General features: G+C 39.2%; 1 protein-coding gene across 3 annotated transcripts in view; it reads right to left on the bottom strand.

The window, feature by feature from the left end:
• Window positions 1-17,291, bottom strand: part of PRORP (protein only RNase P catalytic subunit) — a 163,516-nt gene that overhangs the window by 91,356 nt on the left and 54,869 nt on the right. The window lies entirely within an intron of this gene.

Genomic DNA, 17,291 nt, shown 5'->3' with positions numbered 1-17,291 from the left:
AAAAAAAAATTTTTTTCTTTATGATTTTGAAGATTATATATTGGATGCTACTTTCTTTAATACAGTAATGGATGTTGAGGCTACTGAGCTGTTTGCTGGAAGGCTGAGCTAGATCCAGAAGGTTGTACTTTTCCCATCAACCTGTCATCTACATTAGGTATTTTTCCTAATGCTATCCCTCCCCTATCCCCTGTCCCCTGACACACCCCAATGTGTGATGTTCTCCTACCTGTGTCCATGTGTTCTCATTGTTCAACTCCCACTTAAGAGTGAGAACATGCAGTGTTTGGTTTTCTGTTCCTGTGCTAGTTTGCCAAGAATGATGATTTCCAGCTTCATCCATGTTCCTGCAAAGGACATGAACTCATCCTTTTTTATGGCTGCAGAGTATTCCATGGTATGTATGTGCCACATTTTCTTTATCCAGTCTATCATTGATGAGCATTTGGGTTGCACTCCTATATACCAATAATAGACAAACAGCCAAATCATGAGTGAACTCCCATTCACAACTGCTACAAAGAGAATAAAATACCTAGGAATACAACTTGGAAGGGATGTGAAAGACTTTTTGACTTCTTATGGCAGCATTTCTCTTTCAACTAGGCAGTATTTCTCTTACACTAGGCAGCAGTCTCTCTCTTCTGCCTAGTGTAAGTATGCCTGCCTCTAGGAGTAATCCCATCCTTTCACTTTCATCCCATGCATACAAACTCTAATATGCTGCTTCTCATATATACATTTGAAAAAGAAAAGAAAAAAATTATGCAAATAGCTTCTCAGAGCAGACATGAGGATAGTATGTTCTTCAAAGAAGGACACCGAAGTGTGAATAGGACATCCAAGTTTTGGGATATAAGGAACAAGACATTCAACCTCTAAAGCCAGACATTAAGAGAGAGAAAAAATTATATGGAAAAGAGTATTTAAAAGTTAAGGAGATATGATAAAAATTCTACTTCAATATTTAATCTAATATTTCCTGTTATAAACACGATAAGGTATTTCTAAGTTTCCTTCCCATTTGAACATTATTAAAACATAATTTCAAGCATGGGTAGTGAGAAACTCAATAATATTTCTATAATTTGGGCAAAAAAAAAAATGCCTGGGATTATATACACACAAAAACACTGAGCATAGTTTATTGTATCTTAGGTGCTTTATGGTATTGAAACTTTTACAAGAGGTCATGTAAATCAACAGAAATAAATAAAATAACTTGAGTGGCAGAAAAAATAAGAACTTACTGCCAAGTAAACGCTTTGCCAAATGACCTTTAATGACTAACACTCTTGCCTCATTTTTCTCTCACTGTAGTAAAACCAACTAAGAGATGGCAATCAAAACAAATTCTACAGTGTTTCCACCAAACCACTTTCTAGTCAATGCCCCAAGCATGCTCTAAGAATGAAAGCATTCAGTGCTGGTGTCAGCCATAATTCTTTTAAATTACATTATAAATTTTCATTCTGCTGAAGCCATTTTAACCAATTCTCAGTTATCCACAGAAATAGGGAGCAGAATTTTGAACAGCTAGCATGATTAACTAAAATGAGGTGCTTTTCTCCCCTATACATCCTCTATTAGAAGAGCTTATGGACACTGAAAATCCAAAATGCAAACTGCAAAAGGAACAAAGAACAAAAGCATTAGAAGTGAATCATGGGTAGGTGTATGGGGGAAGAGAAAATGAGAGAGAAAATGCAGTATTAGAAGCTTTTCACTTTATATCCTTTTCTTTTTTATTTCTCCACTCTGTCACTCAGGCTGGAGTGCAGTGACACAATTTTGGCTGACTGCAACCTCCACCTTCTGGGTTCAAGCAATTCTCCTGCCTCAGTCTCCCCAGTAGCTGGGATAACAGGCACATGCCACCACACCCAGCTGATTTTTGTATTGTTAGTAGAGACAGGGTTTTGCCATGTTGGTCAGGCTGGTCTTGAACTCCTGACCTCAGGTGATCTGCCCATCTTGGCCTCCCAAAGTGCTGAGATTACAGTACAGATGTGAGCCACTGTGCCTGGCCCCTCCTTTTGTTTTCTTAATGAAAAGTTATTATACAATGTTGTCCCTGTCCCCTCAGGGGGGTTCTCACAGCACCAATTATTAGTGATGACTGAAAAAAAAAAACTAATTTCTTGAAATGAAAGTCATGGAGGTATGTGCAAAATATGAGACATGGAGACTTAGAATTCTCTCCCTGATCATTCTAGGATAAATGATCATTAAAAGCATGGACTCTTTACACATAAAACCACTATAAGGGAACTTGATATTGAAAAAAAGAATCCAGGCAAAGACAGTTTTGCATTGCCATATTGAAACTCATCTCTAGTTCCTGGGCTAGAATTGACAATCCTGATGTAACTGAAAATACAGACAGAAGTGACTAAGCAGAATGAGGTTACTCTGGAAGAATCAAGAAAGACCTTTGAGCTGCTGATAATCCAGCTATTTGAAGAAGGAAGAATATTAAAGAAATACTAAGTAAAAAGACTTTGGGGCAGGAACAAATTCAGCATGTTTGAGGGACAAGAAAAATTCTAGTGTACCTATAATTCACTGAAAGACAAAGAGAAAAAACCAGATGAGGTTGAAAAGAGAAGTAAAGACCAGATAATGAGGTTATAATCTATGACAAGGAACTTGGATTTCATTATAAGTGAAATGGGAAGTTATTGAGGCAAGCATGAAAAAAGCAAGACCACTTAGGAGTTTTGGTGACAGATGATGTTAATGGTGATAGAAAGAAGTGACTAGATAGACCATGGGATCTTTTAGGAGATTATAGCCAAGAAAACTTGCCAGTCTACTAGACACAAGGCTAGTGAGAAAGAGTACTTGAGGTTGGAATACTTGGTTTTGGGCTTGAGCAATTCTGGTGGATAATAGTGCCAATTACCCACCCAATTTTTGTTTTGTTTTTTTGGTTTTGTTTTTTGAGACAAGATCTCACTCTGTTGTCCAGGCTGGAGTAAAGTGGCATGATCACATCTCACTGCAGCCTCAAACACCTGGGCTCAAGCAACCCTCCTGCTTCAGCCTCCTGAGAAGCTGGAACCACAGGTGCATGCTATCACATCCAGTAAATTTTTTTGATCTTCTGTAAAGACAGGGTCTTGCCATGCTGCCCTGGCTGGTTTTGAACTCCTGGGCTCAAGTGATCCTCCTGCCTCAGCCTCCCAAAATGCTGGGATTGCAGGTGGTATTAGTCTGTTTTCACGCTGCTGATAACAAAAGCATTAGAACTGAATCATGGGTAGGTGTTTGGGAGAAGAGAAAATGCAGCATTAGAAGCTTTTCACTTTGTATCCTTTTCTTTTTTATTTCTCCACTCTGTCACTCAGGCTGGAGTGCAGTGACACGATTTTGGCTGACTGGGTAATTTACAATGAAGAGGTTTAATGGACTGACAGTTCCACATGGCTTGGGAGGCCTCACAATCATGGCAGAAGGTAAAAGGCATGTCTTACATGGCGGCAGGCAAGAGAGAATGAGAGAAGTGAAAGGGGAAATCTCTTATAAAACCATCAGATCTTGTGAAACTTATTCACTGCCACAAGAACAGTGCCACTGCACTCCTGTCTGTGTGACAGAGCAAGACTCTGTCTCAAATAAAAAAAAAAAAAATAGGCCAGGTGGTGTGGTTCATGCCTGTAATCCCAGCACTTTGGGAGGCCAAGGCGGGTGGATCACAAGGTCAGGAGTTCAAGACCAGCCTGGCCAACATGGTGAAACCCAGTCTCTTCTAAAAGTACAAAAAATAGCTGGGCATAGTGGCAGGCACCTGTAATCCCAGCTTCTTGGAAGGCTGAAGCAGGAGAATTACTTGAACCCATGTGGCAGAGGTTGCAGTGAGCTGAGATCATGCCACTGCACTCCAGCCTGGGCAATATAGTGAGACTCCCTCTCAAAAAATAAAAATAAATAAAAATAAATAAATGAATAATAAAATAAATTTAGTCATAGTTTCTCCAAAATTACAACATATTCTGGAGAATTAAATGTTACTAAACCATTTTGCGATAGTCTTTTTTTTTTTTTGAGACCAAATCATGCTCTGTTGCCCAGGCTGGAGTGCAGTGGCGCAATCGTGGCTCACTGCAACTGCTGCTGCCCTGGTTCAAGCGATTCTCCTGCCTCAGCCTCCCAAGTAGCTGGGACTACAAGTGAGCGCCACCACACGGGACTAATTTTTGTATTTTTAGTAGAGACAGAATTTCAGCATCTTGGCCAGGCTAGTCTTAAACTCCTGACCTCCTGATCCACCTGCCTTGGCCTTGCAAAGTGCTGGGATTACAGGAGTGAGCACTGCGCTAGGCTTATAATACTCATTTTTTAAAAAATCTTATCTCGGCTGGGTGCCATGGCTCACATCTGTAATCCCAGCACTTTGGGAGGCCGAGGCAGGCAGATCACCTGAGGTCGGGAGTTGGAAACCAGCCTGGCCAGCATGTTGAAACCTCATCTCTACTAAAAATACAAAAATTAGCCAGGTGTGGTGGTGGGTGCCTGTAATCCCAGCTACTTGGGAGCCTGAGGTAGGAGAATTGCTTGGACCTAGGAGGTGGAGGTTGCAGTGAGCCAAGATTGCGCCATTGCACTCCAGCCTGGGCAACAAGAGCAAGACTCCATCTCAAAAAAAAAAAAAAATCTCGTATTTTCGGTAAATATTATTTTCTATTCTGACCATTCAAGTAAATCTTTAAGGAAAAGAGTCATGTGGGAACACAAGAATCATTGTTAATAGACAACAGGATGCTCAATATGCATTTCTTGTTCAGATAACACAACCATTAGCCTAATCTTGTGCCTACCATTCCTGTTATTGATCTATGATCATATCCTCACAGCTTAAAACAGTATCTGGCTTGGAAAAGTTAAGAAACAGTAATTGAATCAATATAATAATTCCCTGCCAAGTTTCTATAACTGTCCTTCTTAAAATGCAGGCTATATAATCAATCTGCCAGTCACTCAGAACCCTTCCCTCTTCTTAAAAACAAAAAAAAAGCTCAAAATTTTTCTTTTTCTGAAAATTTGAAACCAGGTAAATATATTACTTTACGCAGGCTGGGCGCGGTGGCTCACATCTGTAATCCCAGCAGTTTGGGAGGCTGAGGTGAGTGGATTGCTTGAGCCCAGGACTTTGAGACTAGCCTGGGCAATATGGCAAGACCCCATCTCTAAAAAAAAAAACAACAACAAAAAAAGTACTTCAAGCAAAATACAATTTACACTTGAAAAACATTATAAGATAAGTAGCAAGATTTGGTCTGCCTAGATTTACAGATTAAACAAATAAATTAAATAGGGTGAAGTCTAGTCCCCTTTCATCTCACTATATTCTAGATTATGTTGGTTTATCATGTACTCAAGATTGAACTGTTTCCCTAACAATGCAAACAGTGTAAGTGCAAGAACTAAAACTATAAAACTCTCAGAAGAAACACAGGCATTAATCTTCATGACCTTGGATTAAGCAATGATTTCTTAGACACCAAAAGCACAAACAACAAAAGAAAAAATAAATTGGACTTCATCAAAACTAAAACTTCCATGCTTCAAAGGATATCATCAAAACACTGAAAAGAGAATCCAAAGCATGGGAGAATATACTTGCAGATTATGTATTTGATAAAAATATACTATTTGGTATGTAGTTAAAAATTATAACTCAATAATAATAATAATTAAAAATGGGCAAAGAAATAGACATTTCTGGCCAGGTGTGGTGGCTAACGCCTGTAATCCCAGTACTTTGAGAGGTCAAGGTCAGGAGTTCGAGACCAGCCTGACCAACATGGTAAAACCCCGTCTCAACTAAAAATACAAAAATTAGCTGGGCGTGGTGGCATATGCCTGTAATTACAGCTACTCAGGAGGCTGAGGCAGGAGAATCACTTGAACCTGGAAGGCGGAGGTTGCAGTGAGCCAAGATGGCGCCACTGCACTCCAGCCTGGGCAGCAAGAGCAAAACTCCATCTCAAACAAACAAACAAATAACAACAACAAAAAAAAACAACTACAAGATACTGGGCCAGGTGCAGTGGCTCACCCCTGTAATCCCACCACTTTGGAAGGCCAAGGCAGGTGGATCAACTGAGGTCAGGAGTTCAAGACCAGCCTGGCCAACATGGCAAAAACCTGTTTCTACTAAAAATACAAAAAAAAAAAAAAAAAATTAGCCAGGCATGGTGGCGCACGCCTGTAGTCCCAGCTACTCGGAAGGCTGAGCCATGAGAATTGCTTGAACCTGGGAGGCAGAGATTGCAGTGAGCTGAGATCATGCTGTTGGGACAACTAAGTTTCTCTTCAAACTCAACTTCCTGATTATGAGTTGTAAGGTTGTAAATCAATCCTATCCCCGCTTACTACTTCGGCCTTCAAAGCTTTTGTTTTACTACCTTATTTAGAAAAGTTTAAGTCTTAGCCAATCACGATCAGCTTAGATTGTGTGGTCCAACCCCAGCCAATAGGGGAAGGACACAGAAAAAGGAACTGCATTAGGAATAAAAACTCCTTCTCTCCTTTGTTTGGTGTGCACTTGTGATTGCATCAGACACAAGCAGCATCCTTCTGCAGAAGTAAAGTTGCTTTACTGAGAAATTTTCAGTTTAAGTGCTGGTTTTTCTTTGTGGCACCAAGCACCTATTTCTTTTTTTTTTTTTTTTTTCCTTTTTTTTTTTTTATTGCATTTTAGGTTTTGGGGTACATGTGAAAAACATGCAAGGTTGTTGCTTAGGTGCATACGTGGCAGTGTGATTTGCTGCCTTCCTCCCCTTCACCCATATCTGGCATTTCTCCCCATGCCAAGCACCTATTTCTAACAGTGCCACTGCACTGCAGCCTCAGCAACAGAGTGAAATTCCATCTTTTTTTTTTTTTTTTTTTTTTTTGAGACGGAGTTTCGCTCTTGATACCCAGGCTGGAGTGCAATTGGCGCGATCTCGGCTCACCGCAACCTCCGCCTCCTGGGTTCAGGCAATTCTCCTGCCTCAGCCTCCTGAGTAGCTGGGATTACAGCCACGCGCCACCGTGCCCAGCTAATTTTTTGTATTAGTAGAGACGGGGTTTCACCATGTCGACCAGGATGGTCTCGATCTCTTGACCTCGTGATCCACCCGCCTCGGCCTCCCAAAGTGCTGGGATTACAGGCTTGAGCCACCGCGCCCGGCCTGAAATTCCATCTTAAAAAAAAAAACAAAAAAAATGACAAGATACCATTTATTGCATTTCTTACATGACAAAACAACAACAAAAAAAGATACCACTTCATAACCACTAGGATGCCTATAATCAAAAAGACAAATAACAAGTGTTTGTGAGGATGTTGAGACATTGGAACCTTTATACACAGCTGATGAGAATGCAAAATGGTACAGCTGCTTTGGAAAACAGTTTGCAAGTTCAAAAGATTAAACAAAGAGTTAACATATGACCCATCAATTCTACTCTTAGGTATATAGCCAAAAGAAATGAAAACATACATCCACACAAAAACTTGTACCCAAATGTTCATAGTAGCATTATTCATAATAGCCAAAAAGTGGTAACAACCCAAAGGTCCATCAATTACAGAATGAATAAATAAAATATGGCATATCTATATAATGGAACACTATTTGGCAATAAAAAGGAATGAAATACTGATTCCTGCTGCAAAATGGATGAACTCTGAAACACTATGCTAAGTGAAAATATAAAATATCTGGAATACATAAATTCATAAAGATAGAAGGCCAGACATGGTGGCTCACACCTGTAATCCCAGCACTTTGGGAGGATCGCTTGAGACCAGGAGTTCAAGAGCAGCCTGATCAACACAGTGAGACCCTGTTTCTGTGAAAATAATAATAATAATAAAATTAGCTGGGCTTGGTAGTGTGCACCTGTCATTCTAGCTACTTGGAAGGCTGAGGCAGGAGGACCACTTGAGCCCAAGAGGTCAAGGCTGCAGTGAGACATGACTGTACCCTTACCCTGCACCTTGGGCAACACAAGTACTGTCTCAAAAAAAGAAAAAAAAAAAGACAAGAAAAGAAAGAAAAAAGAAAAAGACAGAATAAAGACTAGTGGTTGCTAGGGACTAAGGGGAGGAAGAAATTGGGAGCTAGTGCTGATGGGTATGACGTTTCTTCAAGAAAAATGAAAATGTCCTCGAATTAGATAGTGGTGACGATTGCAAAACTTTGTGAATACACCAAAAATCACTGAATTGTACACTTCAAAAGGGTGCATATTATGGTATACAAATATTATATTTCTCAATAAAAAAAGAAAAAAAAACGCAAACATTAAAGAATTGAGACACGACTTGGTCAAGTCTCCAAATTGTGCCAAAAGCAAAATCTAGCTGGCATGGTGGTTTATGCCTGTAATCTCAACACTTTGGGAGGTCACAGCAGGCAGAGTGCTTAAGCCCAGGAATTCAAGACCAGCCTGGGCAATATGACAAAACTCCATCTCTACAAAAAAAAATTATACAAATTAGCTGGGTGTGGTGATGTGTGTCTATAGTTCCAGCTACTCAGGAGGCTGAGGTTGAGGGGTATCTTGAGCCCAGGGACTTTATAGTCCCCGGTTCCACTTAGCACATCTTGTAATCATACTTCCTCATTATTAAGATGCCAGAAACTGTGAAACACTGACTTAGGAATAAATAACTTTTAAGCAAAAAACAAACAAAAAGTATACTATGTCAGTAACCAATAAAATTGTATATTAATCCATATAGTTCCACACCATAACCTTATTTTGGAATCACAATTAACATGTAAGTATACGCTTTCATATCTGAGTTGAAGGCTGTTCTAAATCACTTTTGCCCATAACAGGTCTGTACAATCTCATGGTGACATATTACATACCACTCTCCTTAGAACCTGTGCTCTTCATCTTCACTTTTATAATACTTTTAGGACCAACAGCATGACACTAAGACAGGATGAAAAATACTGGAGTTTACCTGTATTTCACATCTGATTATTGCTTTTTTTTTCATTGAATTATACTATTTTGGGAGTAAACTTTGCTTGAATGTCTATGGGAAGGTTTTGGCAGACAGAAGTTTGCAGGCTTAGTGACAACTTTTCAAAATGCAAAAATCAGTCATAACATCCTCTTCTTGCTTTAAAATTCTGTACCTGGCCAGGCACGGTGGCTCACATCTGTAATCCCAGAACTTTGGGAGGCTGAGGCGGGCAAATCACCTGAGGTCAGGAGTTAGCAACCAGCCTGGCCAACATGGTGAAACCCTGTTTCTACTAAAAATACAAAACTAAGCTGGGTGTGGTAGTGCATCCCTGTAATCCCAGCTACTTAGGAGGCTGAGGCAGAAGAACTGCTTAAACCCAGGAGGCGGAGGTTGCAGTAAGTCAAGATTGCACCAATGCACTCTAGACTGGGCAGAGTGAGATTCCATCTCTAAATAAATAAATAAATAAATAAATAACATTTTGTGCCTTAGTCTTAGAAAAGTATCAATTTCCACTGTCTTTTATTACATGTCAGGAAACCTTTGGCAAATATTTGAAGTTAAGATTTGGGTTAAAATTACAAATTTATAAGAGAAAAACAACCCCATTAAAAAGTGGGAAAAGGACATGAACAGATACTTCACAAAAGAAGACAAGCATGTGGCCAACAAGCATATGAAAAAAAGCTCAGTATCACTGGTCATTAGAGCAATGCAAATCAAAACATACAATGAGATACCATCTCACACCAGTCAGAATGGCCATTATTGAAGTCAAAAAATAACACAAGCTGGTGAGGTTGCAGAGAAAAGGGAACACTTATACACTGTTGGTGAGAATGTAAATGAGTTCAACCATTGTGGAAAGCAGTATGGCAATTTCTCAAAGAGCTAAAAGCAGAACTACCATTCAACCCAGCCATCCCATTACTGGGTATATACCCAGAAGGGTAGAAACTATTCTACCATAAAGACACATGCACACATATGTTCATTGCAGTACTACTCACAACAGCAAAGACATGAAATCAACCTAAATGTCCATCAGTGACAGACTGGATGAAGAAAGTATGGTACATATACACTATGGAGTACTATGCAGTCAAAAAAAGGATGAGATCATGTCTTTTGCAGGAACATGTATGGACCTGGAAGCTACTATCCTTAGCAAACTAAAGCAGAAACAGAAAACCAAATACTGCATGTTCTCACTTATAAGTGGGAACTAAATTATAAAAACTTATGAACACAAAGAAAGAAACAACAGACACTGGAGTCTACTTGAGTAGAGAGTGAAAGAAGGGAGAGGAGCAGAAAAGATAACTATTGGATACTGGGCTTAATACCTGGGTGATGAAATAATATGTACCCCTTGACAAATGTTTATATATATAACAAACCTTCCCATGTACCCCCAGGCCTAAAATAAAAGTTTTTTAAAAAGATATTTAGGTTAAAATTAAACAGCATAACAGTGTGTGAAGCTACCAATACAAGTAATTCAACTGAGGTGGCAAACAGATGAATAGACATATGCTATGTATAGCTAATTTTGTACACACCCAGGCGATGACAGTTACCAATAAATCTCTACACGGTGGCTGGCAAGTTTCTGCTGACATCAGTTTCACTCTGTTGCTCAGGCTGGAGTGCAGTGGTGCAATCTTGGCTCACTACAACCTTCACCTTCCAAGTTCATACAATTCTCCTGCCTCAGCCTCCCAAGTAGCTGGGATTAAAAGGGTACGTCACCACACCTGGCTAGTTTTTGTATTTTTAGTAGAGACAGGTTTTGCCATGTTGGCCAGGCTGGTCTCAAACTCCTGACCTCAGGTGATCCACCTGCCTCAGCCTCCCAAAGTGCTGGGATTACAGGTGTAATTCTTGATTATATTTGCAATAGTACTTTATAGTTCTTGTCTACTAACTCAAGCATCAATTATAACACACACTAAGACTTCAGAAAAATTAAAATATAAAAAAGATTCATTTGAAAATTGAGAAAATGAAACACATTCACAACTAGAACTTGCTTTTTTTAGTTCCTTAATCTCCATTGCCCTTAAGCTGTAGGCTCTGAGATCAAGATATGTGATAATGGGCTGGGTGCTGTGGCTCACGTCTGTAATCCCAGCACTTTTGGGAGGCCAAGGTGGGCAGATGACAAGGTCAGGAGTTCAAGAACACCTGGTCAACGTAGTGAAGCTCCATCTCTACTAAAATACAAAAACTAGCCAGATGTGGTGGCATGTGCCTGTAATCCCAGCTACTCAGGAGGCTGAGGTAGGAGAATCACCTGAACCTGGGAGGCAGAGGTTACAGTGAGCTGAGATCATGCCACTGCACTCCAGCCTGGGTGGCAGAGTGAGACTGTCTCAAAGAAAAAAAAAAGTGTGGTAATGGTGCTACTTCTTAAATAATCAATGTAAAAAGTTATTTTCTCATTAATGAGCTTGCAGAGAATAATACCAGATACATAATCAACCATTAATGTAAATGGACCAAGAAAAATGTGCAATGTATTATGCAGAGCATTTATAGGAAGAGCACCAATAATATGTACATTCTTCCACAGGAAAAAAAGTCTGGAAATTCTTCAAAGATGGAAAAAACTTAAGACTCACATAACTTAGAATTCCTAATTTTTCCTTTATGTACACTTATAGGTAATTGCATTGAGAGAAAGATAAGGAAGACAGAACAGACAATGAAGAATATTCCCTTTCTGGAACTATTTCATTAAAGTTTGTCCCACAATTAAAAAAAAATCTGTTTGACCTAAAAAATGGAGAAAAAAATATCCAGCCCTTTCCACTTAGTGGACTCACAGCATAGATGAGTGGTTGAAACAATCACATAATAAGCAACCTTAAAGAAATGTGTTATATTGGCCGTGCGTGGTGGCGCACACCTATAATCCCAGCACTTTGGGAGGCCGAAGCAGGTGGGTCATGAGGTTAGGAGATTGAGACCACCCTGGCCAATATGGTGAAATCCCATCTCTACTAAAATACAAAAAATTAGCTGGGCATGGGAGCACATGCCTGTAATTCCAGCTGCTTGGGATGGGAAGCTAGGGCAGGGGAATCACTTGAACCCGGGAGGCAGAGATTGCAGTGAGTGGAGACCACACCACTGCACTCCAGTCTGGCGACAGAGTAAAGAAAATGTGTTATATTAGGCACCATTATACACTGCTGGTGGTAGCATAAATTACTACAATCATTTTGGAAAGCAATTTGGCAATATATAGTGATATCTTTAAAAATAAACATACCCTTTGACTAAAGAGTCCTGTTTCTGAAAATCTATTCCAAAGACATCATATGAAACATGCACAGAGGTTGTCTTCCAAGTATTACTTACCATAGTGAATGGAAAGCCTCATTTATCTAACAACTGGGAAATGATTTAGAAATTATTCTACATCCACAAGACACAGAGTATTATAAAATTATTTTATTTTGTAATTTTTCTCTTTATTGTTTTTGGTAGTATTGAGATGAAATGAATATATTAATAAAATTATTTTAAAATATTTACCAAAAGTGCTTTTTAACTTTTTTCTTTTCCTGATATTTTTTAAATTTTGAAGTAATATATACTCATGGTAAAAGACAATTCAAAAAATGTTAACAAAAACCAGAAATCCTCTCATTCTCTTATACAGTATTCTATCCTGAACTCCCAAAGGTAACTATACTGTTAAATTTTGTGGGTGTGTGTATGTTAAGCTCCTAGAATTTTTTTGTGGCATACACATACAAACTTATCTAACAAACATTTCTCTATAGATGGGTAATTTTTTGCTTTGTTTTTAATACAAGCAGACCAATTCTAAGCATATTGTTTTTCATTTTGCTGCTTACACTTATATTCTGACTAATGTTCCATATCAGCACATATAGGTTTACCTTATTCACAAAAATGGATATTTAAATAAGTATCAGGCTTTAGATTGATAGGGTACTAAGGTTGTTTAGATTTTTCAGCTTACCAATAATGCAATAATTAACATATTTGAATATATAACTTTATGTACTAGTGTTACTATGTCAGTTCCTACAAGTAGAATTTCAACATTTTAGATACTGAAAGTTATAGCCAAATCATCCACCAAAAATAATGCATTGATATCATCCTCCCTATCTCTTCAAACTATTCTAAACACTAAATGTTACCAACATTTAAATCTCTGCCAATCTGGAAGATAAATATTTTAATCTGTATATCTATAATTATGAATAAAGTTAAACCACTTTGCCACTGCATGGTTCATCTTTTTCTTTTCTTTTTTTCGAGACAGAGTCTTGCTCTGTCACCCAGGTTGGAGTGCAATGGCACGATCTAGGCTTACTGCAACCTCCGCCTCCCAGGTTCAAGCAATTCTCTTGACTCAGCTTCCCAAGTAGCTGGGATTACAGGAGTCCACCACCATGCCTGGCTTATTTTTAGTAGAGACAGGGTTTCACCACATTGGCCAGGTTGGTCTTAAACTCCTGATCTCAGGCAATCTGCCTGCGTTGGCCTCCCAAAGTGCTGGGATTACAGGTGTGAGCTACCGTGCCCAGCCAGTCCATTTTTCTTATAGGCTTCTAAGGGTCCTGATACAGTCAGGAAATTTACTCTTTGTCACATGTTGCAAGCTTTTTTTTTTTTTGATATGAGTCTTGCTCTGTCAACCAGGCTGGAGTGCAGTGGCACAATCTTGGCTCACTGCAAACTCCACCTCCTGGTTCAAGCGATTCTCCTGCCTCAGCCTCCCTAGTAGCTGGAACTACAGGCGTGTGCCACCACGCCTGGCTAATTTTTTTGTATTTTTAGTAGATCTGGGATTTCATCAGGTTATCCAGGCTAGTCTCAAACTCCTGACCTCAGGCAATCTGCCCACCTTGGCCTTTCAAAGTGCTGGGATTACAGGCGTGAGCCACTGCCCAGCCAACATTTTTCCATTTGTTGTCTTTTAAGAGTGATTATGTTTTTTTAGTTTAGTTTTGTTTTTTACTGTCTAGCAAATTTCTCTATTCTTCCCATTAGGGCTGTTCAATTTTCTGTAGGATTTTAACCTTACCTGGAGCTGAGATAAAAATAAATTAAAAAAAAAAAAAAAAAAGAAATTTTATGTAGGCTTCAAAGGTCCTTCTCATTTCAAATATAAAAATAATACAGATAATGTATTTTACTACTTTGATCATTATATTTTTGCTAAGAGTTTTCAACAACTGTAAATTAAAATGTAGATATATCATTATTTACTCAGCTGGAGTTCAATTACATAGAAGATAGAAAAAAATACTACTATAGAAGGAAACAAATATTGTCAGTGATTACAGCTGAATGGTAGAATCATATAGTTTTCTTTTCTGTGCTTTCCAAATTTTCTACATTGAACATACTTTCATAATCAGAAGAAAATAAACTTCCTTAAATTCATCATACTTAAATATTTTTCTTATGTTTTTGACAGTAGTGGCTTCAATTATCAATCAATTATTATTTGAGTACCTGATCCAGCCTGAGTCTCTACAGGAAAAAATGTTAATGAGTCAGATAAGGGTCTGTTGAAAGCAAGAATTACAGCTCCATTTGGGAAGTTCATATCAACAGTAATCACAATAATAGTTATATTAATATCTTCCAAGTACTAACTATGCAAGATATTAAAACTCAGTAATTTATCACAACATTTTTATAACATGAGTACAATTATATCCCCATCTTACAGACTGGGAAACTAAGGCAAAGACAGATTAAATAACTTTCTCAAGTCATGCAAACTAATAAGTAGCAGAGCCAGAATTGGAACTCAAAGGATCTGGTTCCAGAATCCTCATTCCCAATTTCTTAAACTAAAGTGCTATTTAAAGGGTGAACAGAAGAAATGGGAAGCTACTTCTGACAGCCTAGAAAGTGTTCAAGTCAAGAATGAGACTAAGCCAAAAAGGACTTGTAAGTAGATTTATCAGAAAAAAGAAAAGTTGAGTTTTTAGGAAATATGATATGCCCTTATTTCTTTTTACAAATCTCTAGCTTCAAATGGAAGCTTTTTCCTCTTTCCTTATTTAGGTAACATCTCTAAGCAGATCTCTGAGCTGAGGTTTCCCAACTATAATACCAGTGTACTGCCATAAGATAACAATGCTCTAAAGAGCTGGGTAATAACAAATACTTGTCAAATAATTATTGCTAACATTAAGGTTTTTTAAAAGTAAAAACTAAATACTGGGCGAGGTGGCTCATACCTATAATCCCAGCACTTTGGGAGGGTGAGGTGAGCGGATCACTTGAGGTTAGGAGTTCGAGACCAGTCTGGCCAACATGGTGAAACCCCATCTCTACTGAAAATATAAAAATTAGCTGGGCATGGTGGCACATGCCTGTAATTACAGCTACTCTAGAGGCTGAGGCATAAGAATCGCTTGAACCCAGGAGGCACAGGTTGCAGTGAGCTGAGATCGCACCTCTCTGCACGACAGCCTGGGTGACAGAGCGAGACTTTATTAAGGCTGGGCATGGTGACTTACGCCTGTAATCCCAGCACTTTGGGAGGCTGAGGCAGGTGGATCACCTGAGGTCAGGAGTACAAAACCAGCCTGGACAACATGGTCAAACCCCATTTCTACTAAAAATACAAGAATTAGCTGGGCATGGTGGTGGGCACCTGTAATCCCAGCTACTTGGGAGGCTGAGGCAGGAGAATTGCTTGAAACCAGGAGGTGGAGGTTGCAGTTAGCTGAGATCACACCATTGCACTCCAGCCTGGGCAACAAGAGTGAAACTTCCTCTCAAAAAATAAATAATTAATTAAAAACATACATACTTGACCATAAGAATGTAGGCAAAAGCATAAGTAAAAGGCATATGCTGGGCACGGTAGCTTACACCTGTAATCCCAGCACTTTGGGAGGCCAAGGCGGGCAAATTACCTGAGGTCAGGAGTTCGAAAGCAGCCTGACCAACATGGAGAAACTCAATCTCAACTAAAAATACAGAATTAGCCAGGCATGGTGGCGCATGCCTGTAATCCCAGCTACTTGGGAGTCTGAGGCAGGAGAATTGCTTGAACCCAGGAGGCGGAGGTTGTGGTGAGCCAAGATGGCGCCACTGCACTCCAGCCTGGGCAACAAGAGTGAAACTCTGTCTCAAAAAAAAAAAAAAAGAAAAGAAGAAAGGCATATAAAGAAGTTTCTGTAAATCAAACTTGTCTTTTGTATTTGTAAGCTTCTCTGAGTATCAATGGCCAAACTGAACTACTAATATCTCTGAGAAAAAAGCTTTCACAGTGGCAGCATTTTTTTTTTTTTTTTTTTTTTTGAGATGGAGTTTCACTCTTGTTGCCCCGGATGGAGTGCAGTGGTATGATCTTGGCTCACTGCAACCCTCACCTCCCAGGTTCAAGCGATTCTGGTGCCTCAGCCTCCGCGTAGCTGGGATTACAGGCATGCACCATCACACCCAGCTAAATATTTTATTTATAGTACAGACGGGGGGTTTCATCATGTTGGCCAGGCTGGTCTCGAACTCCTGACCTTAGGTGATCACCTCATCCTCCCAAAGTGCTGGGATTACAGGCGTGAGCCACTGTGCCTGGCCCATAGCTAATTTTTTTTTTTTGAGACAGAGTCTTGCTCTGTTACCCAGGCTGGAGTGCAGTGGCGCGATCTCAGTTCACTGTGATCTCCACTTCCCAGGTTCAAGCAATTCTCCTGACTTAGCCTCTCAAGTAGCTGGGATATAGGCATGTGCCACCATACCTAGCTAATTTTTGTATTTTTAATAGAGACGGGGTTTCACCATGTTGGCCAGGCTGGTCTCGAATTCTTGACCTCGGGTGATCCACCTGCCTCGGCCTCCCAAAGTGCTGGGATTACAGGCATGAGCCACTGTGCCTGGTTGGTGGCAGCAATTTTTAAAACACAGTTTAATTACAGATGAATGGCTAGAGATTGCCATTGGTAATGATAACAGACACAAGTCTGAAACCCAGGAGCTATCTACAATCTAATTTTGATGTTATGACTGTTTTCTATAGATTTACTATACATACTCTGGTTTCTCTTCAGATCGTATAAATCTTTCACCTTTTATAAAATTGGCCTCAGTTTTTTAATCTACAAAATCGAGATTAAAATAACTGCTAATTGCTGCTATGAAAAATGACATTCTATTAGAAACCAGGACGGCATTTATAAATTGATAAATGGTTACCATATAGGAAAAAAACTGCTTAGGTTAATTTTTGAACACAGTATGTTTGGAAAAAACAAATGTGAGTAATGAGTGATTAATATCTCTTGATATTGTATATTGA

Source organism: Aotus nancymaae, unplaced genomic scaffold (assembly GCF_030222135.1).
Source record: "Aotus nancymaae isolate 86718 unplaced genomic scaffold, 86718_ANA_hifiasm-v0.15.2.pri h1tg000062l, whole genome shotgun sequence".
NCBI classification, from domain to species: domain Eukaryota; kingdom Metazoa; phylum Chordata; class Mammalia; order Primates; family Aotidae; genus Aotus; species Aotus nancymaae.
Note: the sequence above shows the minus strand (reverse complement) of the source record. Positions and strands in the feature narration are given on the sequence as shown.